We start from the raw sequence: 11,090 nt of genomic DNA, 5'->3' as shown, positions 1-11,090 counted from the left end.
TATTATTAATATGAACGGTTGAAGTCTTATTATTTTAAGGATTATTTTTTTGCTTTTAAGAATTTTATAACTCAATGAAAAAATAATARTTTCGAAATGCAAATCTCACAGTTTCTTAGGAAATTCCTTGCTCTACAAAAATAGTCTCTTCTTTTTTCATAAACTTTTGTGTTTTTTTTTCATACTTTTTATATTTTTCGTATATATTTTTTTTATTTTTTCATTATTTTTTCGTTGAATTTTTGTCGGAGATATCTCCTAAATGCTTCACTTAATCGAAAAGTTACGAAAAGTATCTAAGAAGCAATTTTTCRGAATCTCAAGAAAAACAAATTTTCGCTTTTTTGATTCGTGATTCGAAAAAAAAATTTTTTTTCGTTTGGTACTCTGGAAAATAGGTTCCTAGATACCCCTAAGGAAGCCTCTCCAAAAAAAAAAAAGAGTTCTTAATTGTGTGGGAAGGTCGTCCTACTTTCAAATTTCTATTTTTTCTTATTATCATATAGAAAACTTTATACTTTATATCGCGCTTCCAACTACTTGAAAAAATATCTTGTTCCTTAGATTTTGCAGAAAATTGAATGCTCTACAAAAAAGGTCTGTACGATTAACAGTTAAAGTTTGATTATTTTTGGGAAATTTTTTATTTCTTATGAATTTTATAACTAAATGAACTAAATTATTATGAATGATAATCAAAATATCAGRCGAACATTTTTTCTTGAAATTTGAACCACCCTAATATTTATATATAAACATATCGAAAAATCATAAAAAGCGTCTCGAACTAATTTTTCAAAATATCAAGCAAATAATTTTTTCATTCATTTGACACATCCTAATATACATATGTATAATAAAATATTATAATAATAAATTTCCATTTTTTTTACCCACCCTAATATTAAGACTTACCGCAAATAACAATACTTATGCATATATCAGTCTCTGTATTGTTTTACATTTTTTGTTGAACTATTTGCTCTCAATTTCCACCTTTTGCGCCCTTTGCTCCGTTTGCAAGTCTGCCATTTGCCCCTTCATTAAATCTGCTTTATTTTCAACTGCCCTTTGGCGCAACCTTTTTATCCCTATTTAATACTTTTAATTTTTTCTATTTTCTGTTTTCGAATTTGTGCYCATATTTGTTGGCACTTTGCACTTTCATGTCGCGGGCGTTTAATAATTTGCAAAATTACATTTTGAAACTCATTTAACGGTAATTGCATTAGTCGCGTTTGACATGATTTGCTTGTAGGGCAAAGATCTCTTAGTTTACTTACTTAGATAGTGTAATTTACTGGCGTTTAGAAAACAGRAACAAAAATGTTCAAAGCATTTAGCTGCAATACTTTAAGCTAAAACGTTTACAAAGCGCAGTTTGTATTTGCTTTTGTTTTTGTAGTGAACTAAATCGGACACCTCACTTATGAGCCSGGAAAAATGGAATAAATAAATCTAAAAAAATATAAAATAAATGAATTTAAAAGTATCAAAAATAAAATAAGTAGCAGCAAAGCCTGTTTGTTAGTTGCTTTTAAATTAGAATGGGCTAGACTAAATAGAATAAAAAAAAGTAAATAAAAAACAAATTGAAAAAAAAAATAGAAGCAATTTAAAAAATAAAATGAAATAAAAATATTAAATATTAAATATCGGACCACTATAGGATATAGCTGCCATACAAACTAATCGCTCAAAATCAAGTCTTTGTATGGAAAWCTTTATTATTTTCGTCGTTATTTACACGACCGTATAATTTCCGAACGAATTATTGTGATCGGACCACTATATTATATTATATAGCTGCTATACAAACTGATCGTTAATAATCAAGCTATCAATGTTTCATCAAGCTATGTCAATGCTTTTCTCGTTTTTATTTTATTTAACTTTTTTTTAAATTTTGCTTTTATAACAATCTAAACCTAAATACATAACCTTCCATTAGAAAATTGTAATAATCGCCATTAAAAATAAATGTAGGCAACACAACAGCAACAATGTTATATTTATATTCGTTCAAAAATAATGTACAACAATAACAAGATATTAACTTTCTCTCGCAAACGCAAGCGGCACAGGCCGCTGTAGGTTTCTACCTTACGTTCTGCGATAGGCTTCTAATACCCACTCGTGTGTGCTGCTATGCATAAATACATGCACGGAATATACATATGTATGTATGTATATAAGCACATATGGTTGTATGCACACCTCAGCCAATTATCAATCGAATAATTTCGCTAGACAACCGTTGTAATTTTTTTTCTTTGTTGCATTGGCATACTGTATATATGTACATTTGGCCAGCTCATCTATCACTTTTATTGCATACGTTTGCTTGATGACCAAAGACAGAGTTATATTTGCAAGCACACGATGGCATGTATACACCTACAAATATATGTGTATATATATATGTAGATATAGCTATGTAATTATCTTTATGCAWTATTTTATAGTGCCATTGCCGAGCCAGTTTGTCTGCCTGCGCGCCGCTTCGCCAGCTAATCAGCTAGCCTCACCGTCAGCTAGTCAGTCCTCCAGTCAGCCAGCCGGTGTGTGCTTGTGCTATATACATTCACACACACACCCATGTGCCTGTTATCTATGCGCCTGCAATGCGAAATGCTTTCAACTTCTTATCAAATGGCGGTAAATAAACGTCAATAACAATAACAACCGCCAGTCTATGAAAGAAAAAAGGAAAAAGAAAAAAAACGGTATTTACAGATATATTTGTTATATTTATGTACGTGCAAACGAATACCAAGCTATAACAAAAACAACATGCYTATGTATACTATAGATTATACATACCTATATATGTATGTAACGATGTGTGGTGCGACATGTGTGCATTATTTTGTTCCTGCCAATCATTTTATTTTTACTTTTTTATATAGTAGTTTCCCTGTTTTTACTCTTTAGTTGCGTTTATTTATTTTACTTATATTTTATTTTCCAATTTTACGTATGTGCTTTTATTTTTTGAATTTTAATTATTATTATTATTTTTTTGTATTATTTCTTAATTTTGTTTACTTTTTTAATTTTTTTATTTTGTTTTATTCTTTTTTGTATATGTTTTCGTTTTTCGTTTGCCTTTATTATTTATTTTTAGCACGCTATTTGTATTTGACTCGCTGGCGTTCTATAGCTGATAAGCGAAAAGAAAGTTCAATTACGAGCAAATAATTTAAATATTTTTAGTTGTTTATTACGCTTTCGTTTGTTGTTTGCAAGCAAATTTTGCCTTTTTTCATTTCAATCCGACGCCGGGTTTTTTTTTTCTCCTTCCTGTGTTAATATTTTGTATTGATTTGTTCAAAGTGGTTTGCTTTTGCTTAATTCTTGCTATTTTAAGCACACAATAGACATACAAGACATCTTCAGCAATAGGAACGTTGACACTGCTKTTTGTTGCTGGTTTGTACTAAGGTGACAGGTGTACTATCGTTTCGTTGTGTCTAAAAGAAAAATTTCTTTTTATTATTATTAGAAAACAATTTTTACCAGAATTTCTAATAGGCCAATACATCTTTTCAACAAATTCGATATTTTTGTATATTGCGCCTGAATGCAGGCAAACCAAGTTCTTAAACCTACATTTACGATAACAAATAATAAGTCGATTAATTTCAATAAACTGAATACGTTTTCATACTGCGCCTAACTGTAGTCAACATTTAAAATTTAAATCAAAATATTACCTATATTTAAGATAACATCACAAATAAAGTTGATACTTTTTTCCATTAAACTGAATGTTGCATACTGCGCCTAAATGTAGTTAATATCTAAAATATAAATCAAAATATTGCTTCCATTTAGGATAACATCACTAATAATAGAAAATATAAGGTGATGATTTTTTTGCAATTGAATATGCAATAAAAACAAAATATTGCTCACATTATGGAAAACATCACAAATGATAACTCGATATTTTTTTTTAATAAACTAATTTAACATTCAAATTAAAATATATCCTGCATTTTGACTGATATTATGATATTTTTGGATACTGCCCCTGAATGTAGGCCATACTAAGCTTTTAACTGAAAACATTGCCTACCTTTAGGATGATATCACAAATAATAAGTCGTTGCAGTTTTCCATTCCACTCAATATTTTTGTATACTGTACCTAAATGAAGACAATGCTTAGTTTTTGCGGGGCACTTCTAGTATTATAGCCTAAAGTAACTCCATTTTTTTTTTGGAATTTTTAAAACAAAAATTTAATATTTTTTCGAATATGAGATTTCCGACTGCTCTAAAAAAAGTTTTCGCACTAAAGCAGTGATTCTAGCTTTCTAGCTGAAGAAACCTAAAAATAACAAATACAATCACCTACCATTTTTTTGTAAAATTATATGCAAAATAGGCAGAAAAAAATGTTCATGATGAACGGATCATTTTTCTTTAAGTTTTCACTGCAGCAAATTCGAAAACTGCTGTACAAAACACCTTCAGAAATGATCTATTGAAGCTGGCTGAACTGAACGGCTTGCCTTTAAATAGCTGCAACTCAAAAACTATTTAAAGCACCATTTTRAGTTCTTAATATGTGATATTTGGAGATATAAACTACCGAAATATGAAAAAGGAAAAGTAGATTTTTCAAAATTTCACGCTGGTTGTACCCCTTCAATCACAATATTGCCTACCTTGAGGAGTTAGTCAATAATATTAACGATCGAAATCAAGTTCTTGTTCGGAACATTTCTTTTACTGACCACATTTTTCAAGAAATTTTTCAAGCATATATGTAGCTGCCCCACAAATGGCCGATCAAAGTCAAGTCTTTGTATAGAAAACTGATTTAATTGACGAGATATCATACTCAATTGCCATAAATTATTGACTAAGATGATAAAATCTCCGAACAAATGCTCAGTTCGGATCTCTATAGTATATAGCTGCCATGAAGCTTAAAGTTTCCATATGGCTGGTTATAACAATATTTAAACAGATTTTAATAAATTACTGCACTCTCAAACATCTCACTGCCTCACTTAAATAATTTTTTAGTGATTTATATTTGCCCCTTGGTATATACATATATAGACATTTAACTCATTACAAGGCCAACGGAATTTCAAAGGCACGTCGCTTTCCAGCTCGTCTCGTACGTAACTCATTAACTCACCGCATTTCACGGCAATATTCAACATTGTTGCTAAGTATTTGCATTTTTCTCATTTCACAGTAAGTTAATGCAGGAGCACTTCGTCTGGTGGCGATTGCTATGGTTTTGTTGTTGTTAATGAACTTCCACGTTTGCCCGCCCCGGCCAGCGCGCGCGGCCTAACATGAAAGTGAAAACTAACCGGCAAGCAAGAACTTCGGCGAAGTAGTAAAAATTACAACAACAGCAAATCAGTTACGCTTGCTACTAAGTCACTAGTCACAGTGACGTAGTTAGTRCACAGCGCTTCATTATTTCTTATACATGYTGCCGTTTGCGCCACCATTTCTTCATATTYCGTCGACAATTCSTTGCTCCTTGTTTGTCTGAGCAACCGGCGAACACACAGCAGCCATAAATATTTGCTGGCTTACCCCAACATAACCTAGTAGCACATGCTGGCTTGCCGCGCCAATCCCTGCCACGTCACCGCACAGCGCACCCCACACGTGGCAGCAACCTACAGCCCAATTCGGCAGACTTCCCGCACTAGCCGCGCATACCCCTTCTTAAAGTCGGCAGCATCTGTGCTACGCGCCATGCAAAACTAGTTTCGCTACGGTTTATTATTACCATTTTGTGACTTTCTTACAGCTGCTGTTGTTGTTGTATTTTGTTTTATTTTTTTCAAATTTCGTTTTGGTTTTCGTTACGGGTTTCGCTTGGTTAGTTAGCGCTGGCAACAAAAGTTGACTGCCACACTGTGTGTTGTTGTTATTGTGTTACTGGCAGACAGCGTCGAGACAARCAGGATTAAAAAGGATAGCTGAGTGGCTAAATAGACAAAACAGAGTTGATGTTGSTKTTGCTGCTGCCGGTGCCGGTGCTTTTGGCAGTGGTAAATATTGCTGTGCTGGCAACAATAGTGGCATGGCGGCAACTAGCGCCCGCCAACCCCACAAATATCTAACTCGCCAATAACAAAAACAAACAAAGTGTGTGCGTGTGTTCCCGGAAATGCTGAAAAGCTGTTGCTTGTTTCATTTTCCACTATCCTCTGCGGCAACAGCCAGCATGCCGTCACACACACATACACAAATGCATATTTCACAGATCTCTGCGCAATTCTCTGCGTTTGGCCCACCATCAGTCGCGCGCGCGTATGTGTGGCGGCATTCCAGCGTGTGCACATAAATATGCCAGCGTGTTGWTCTTACAAATTTCCATTGCACTGTTTCACTTTTGCACCGTCGTGTTGCAACATTCTTGTTGTTAATTTGTTGTAGCAACAAGATTCGTTTTCATTTGACGGCTTTTGAAAGCCTCCAGCTTTGCCGGGTGCTTTGTTTTTTTGCTTCCGCTCGCTAGTTTTGCATTTGCATTCGTGGAAATTTGGGTTAAGTTGTCAGCACTATTGGTGTCGTGTTGTTTCAGTTCGTGTTTTGWAGTGACAGTTTTAGGTTTTTATTTCAAATTTGATGGAGTGCAGCGTTCTGCTCACTTTATTGCATTCGTATGTAGGTGAAGTGGATGGATTGAATATTCATATTTCTTTTGAATTCGTAAAAAAGTACTGCAATGTTTTGTTTCGAAAGTGAAAGGTTCAAAAGTGGGGTTRCCTGAACATTACTGGCACTATTTCTATTAGTAATGTGGTTATTTTAATATTTTTACTAATATTTGAAGGTAGATTAGAGATTCAATCATATTTCACCAGGTTTTCAAGGAAAGCTTGAGTTAACAACTTTTGAGTAGTTATATCTCGGTTATGTAAACCCGTTATGTTTATTAGAGACCCACTTGTTTCGGGTACGTACCACACGACATTCGATATTTATGGTGGAAAGTTTAACCTTCCTACGTTTCCGACATAAAATAATGCCATTTCCATAAAAAATCGGGTTTCGGTTTTACATAATAGAAACATAACGGGTATATATAACCGAAACATAACTTCTTACATAAAAAATCGTCCTTCTACTTACATTATATTTACTAGCAGTCTGTCGCGCAGTACGTAGACCCACTGATGCTTAATAATGTCAGCCGGCAATTAAGATAATAATCTTTTTCTTTTTAGACAGGTTATTAAATTTTACTAAAAGTCCATAGTTCAGAGACTTCTGTATGTACATATTGTTCCTAGATGGAATATAGGACCTCAAATTGGTATGCTGGAAAGATATTGCTCCTCAATTTACAAAAATCTACACTTTTACGGATTTATTATCTCTAATATCTTCCAACTAGATTAGACTACTAAATTCTTTATAGAGGAAAATTTGGTAAAAGTAATATTATCAATGGACTTGTTTGGCCATAGTAAGTCCCWACGAAAATTTTAGGTGAATATTTTGATTTTTTCATTGCTTTATTATTCTCGGTCTGTCTATAGTTTAGAGTAAGAAGGACTTAAATCGCTCACAACTATGTATTTTCATAATGGTACGTTCCAGTTATTTAACCCGACTGTCGTGGGAAAGGCGTCTTCCTGTTGAAGCAATGAAGCAATGAAATTGATAAAACAAAGAMATTCAAATTTTATCGAAAGTCGATAATTGATGACAGTATATGTGCTTCATACTATAACAAGGCTTGTATAAACCCAATAAAAAAAAAAAATTATTATAGTTTGAAAATCAAATACATGTTGTTGTTCGCATGTTGTTGTTTTATATCTGAGTGCCTCTTTTATTTGTTGCAAAAACCGAATTGCTCTCACATTCAAAGGCATCGCACACGCTTCTTACACAAGAACTTACTTCATCACCTAAAGTATGGCTTGTTAAACAAATAAAACTCGGAAAGCAGCAAAAATAAAAACAAGCAGATAAAGGTAAAAAGGAAAAAGAAGATTAAAACCAAAAAAAAAAAAAAACAATCAATCAAACCGAAAAGCATGATGTGACCGCAGTTCAACAGCATAAAAGCACTCGGCGGCTGACAAACACGATTTCTGCAAAATCAAAAACGAATATAATACTAAAGATACACACACACAAACATACGTGGAGCACATAAGTAGTTTCGATTTTGGGCAGATGTGCCGGAGTTTGTCTTTAAAAGTCTGCCTTGCTGGCTTTTGTTTGTGTTTTACTTTATAGAGAAATGTTTGGYGGAATTGATGAAGCTATAAAGCGTGTGTCTGTCAATGAGTCTGTATGTGGTTATAATAAGTACGCCGCTAACTGAATTTTTGACTGTATGGCGGAGAGCTCAAGCTGGTAAACGAATTCCGGGATAATAAGCGCTAGCCAATGTGTTAGTCCAACGAGACGGTTCCAACGCGCTTCCCTCTTTGGCGAAGTAAGTTTCGGGCATGGCATGAATTTCAAAGATAWATAGTACATAGGAATTAAGCGATTTCGTGACTTCATTGCGAGGATGAATGAGCATGAGAATGACAATGCAGGTGAGAAACTTAGTTTGGTGAGTGTAAGGCATGAGTGCATTAGAGAGTAKKCTATTTAGGAGTATGAGTGCATTAGRCAACTTTAGTGCATTCGTACAACTAAGYAGCCTGCACTCTAATACACTCATACTCCTAAGTAGCTTACTCTCTAAAATTTCATTTGGAGAAAGAAATTAATGCTGAGCGCTGCAGAGCGCATGCAGTTTAGAGTGAGTAGCAGATGATGCGAGTGTATATAGTTTTTGATATTGATTTAGCGAGTGATTTAGAGAGAGCGCCACTCAGCGCTTTGTGGCGTTTAGAGCGCGCTACTAATACACGCTCAAGAGAGAGCGCACTCACACACTACAGCTGTGTGGTGGAGCGCGCTGCTTGTTGTTAGTGTGTAGAATTAGATAATTTGCCGGTGGGGTTGCAGTATGGGTGAGCGCCRCGCTCTGGCACTAACACTRCAACACAAAGGGGAGCGCGCTGCTGCCGYSTGCGTGCGTATCTGTGTGACAGTGCATTTGTGTTGCGCTTGACTTTTTACTATTTGCTTTTGAGTGTATATTTATTTGTTTATGCATCAGTGTGTGTTCTTTATCTATCTTTTGCCACACACAATGACAAGTGTGGCGAATTTATTTTAATTTTTTTTTTTAATTTTTGCAATAAAAAAAATAAAATTTTCGCAAAAAGCGAGCGCGAAGGTATTTTATGCCAGCCTTTAACTGTTGTTGGTTTTTTTGTTGTCATTGCTCATTGCTCATTGCTCATCTATACACTACTCGGCGCTGTTTGTGTGTGTATGATATTTGTGTTTAGTTCTTTTTTAGCGTTTTGAATCAATCTCCGCTGCTGCAATGTGTATTTGAGTTCTCTGGCTCTTTGGGCACGAGTGTGTGTGTGCGCGACCAGCTGTTGGTATTGCGCTTGTTGTTGTTGTTTTATTTTTTTGTATTCCATCTGTTATTGTATTGAACAGGCATTCGTTTGTTGGTCGAATTATACGTCGTCGACGTCGTCGTGGCCGCTTGGTCGTTTTTGTGTGCTCAGCAGCACAAACAGCTATTCAGCGCGCCGTTTCGCCGCATTTCGCAGCAATACAACTTTCGGTGGGTCGTTCGGCGGCTCGTTGATTTTTTTGGATTTATTACTCTTTGTGGTCTCAGCCGACGGCTGCGAATTGCAATTCAAGCGAAAGTCAGAACATTTTTTGCAAAAAGAAAAATCCAACAAAAAAGACTAAAAAATCAAACAGCAGAAAATATTTTCAGAAACCAAAAAARCTAAAAACTGCTACGGAAAAGCAATGAACAACTTAAACATTTGCTAAAACGATAAGTGATAAACGAAAAAAATAAAAAAAAAAAACACGAGTGAAAATTTTGCGATTTTTATTTTGTCGGTATTTTTATTTAAAATATTCTATTTTTTGTTGTTGCTGTTGAATTCGATAGCGCTAGTGCGTGCGGTTGCTCAAATTAATACGCGTTTATTTAAATAAACTGCGGCGCGCGGCAAGGGTTGCGCCCTACGCCCAAAATACATATACAGCATGTATTTGTAGAACCTGTCAGCGGCATAGCGATGGACTTGGTGCGGCCACGGCAGTAGGAAAACAACCCTGCGACCCATGGTTCGGTGGGGTTAAGGCAGTAAACGTGAAAATTCAAAACAACAGCACGACCGGAAAAAAGACGAAAACGTCCCGCGCTACGTCGGGCAGTCAACAACGACCAACAGTTAGCCAACGCGCCAGCGAAACAGGCAGCAGCAGCTACAACAACCTATACTATATGCAAATATAAATATAATTATACGCACATGCATAGCTATGATATGCATATGAATAATCGCACGTCGTTGGCAGCGCCGTTTTCATCATAAAATAGATCAAAAAGTTAAAATTGTTTTGCCGGTGCGAAAATTAGAATAACATTAAATAGTAACAATAACAATGTGTTTGGTGTCTGGCGGCGGTGTTGTGCAAGTGTTTCCAGCTCTTTATTAGCTTACTAGTAAAAGTGTGCTGCGTAGTGGTGTGTATTGTGGCAGGAGTTGCTGCTAAGCATGTGTGCTGAGTGCGCTTCTTGTGGCGTTGGCGTTGGCAAGGATGCAGCCGCTGGGCAGAATGGGTGCGTTTGAGCACTTAAATGAGAAATACAAGCTAAATAGGTAATTAAATTTTTAGTATACATAAACACCATTAATATACATAACTAATACAAAAAAACAAAAAAATAATAATTTTAGTGAACTTGTTTAAAAGTAATAAAAACGTGGAAATATAAAAAAGTTACAATTTTAGAAAAAAGTTGGAAAAACATAAAAAAGGAGTAAAAATTTCAAAAACTGTCAGAATAATAATTAAAAAAAAAAATAATAATGTGGAAATAATAAAAAATAATAATTTTAGAAAAATATTGAAAAAATTATAAAAACATGAAATAATTTTAGAAAAGTTTTTCGGGAAAAAATAAGAAACGAAATTATTTGAGGAAAAGGTTGGAAAACAATAAAAAGCAATTAAATCATTTGGGAAAAATTTTTGGAAAAA

The 11,090-nt window shown here is 34.6% G+C and overlaps 1 protein-coding gene and 1 long non-coding RNA gene across 9 annotated transcripts in view; one reads left to right on the top strand and one right to left on the bottom strand.

Moving 5' to 3' along the window:
* LOC108971966 (myeloid zinc finger 1) overlaps positions 1 to 11,090 on the top strand; it is a 59,466-nt gene that overhangs the window by 15,819 nt on the left and 32,557 nt on the right. Inside the window, exon 1 of one of the 8 annotated variants that reach the window (XM_018938341.1) lies at positions 9,618 to 10,708. The exons of the other annotated variants lie outside the window; for them this stretch is intronic. The gene's annotated coding sequence lies outside the window, so the exon portion shown is untranslated. Of the gene's footprint in view, positions 1 to 9,617; positions 10,709 to 11,090 lie in introns of those variants that run through there. 8 annotated transcript variants of the gene reach the window in all.
* LOC108971969 lies at positions 2,273 to 2,953 on the bottom strand. The gene is made up of 2 exons (XR_001993593.1): positions 2,824 to 2,953; positions 2,273 to 2,693 (listed from the first exon to the last, which is right to left on the bottom strand). It is a non-coding gene; the product is annotated as an uncharacterized LOC108971969 (long non-coding RNA).

Source organism: Bactrocera latifrons, unplaced genomic scaffold (genome assembly GCF_001853355.1).
Source record: "Bactrocera latifrons isolate USDA-ARS-PBARC rearing strain unplaced genomic scaffold, ASM185335v1 scaffold_37, whole genome shotgun sequence".
Taxonomy (NCBI): Eukaryota; Metazoa; Arthropoda; class Insecta; order Diptera; family Tephritidae; genus Bactrocera; species Bactrocera latifrons.
This window is presented reverse-complemented; position numbering and strand designations above follow the sequence as displayed.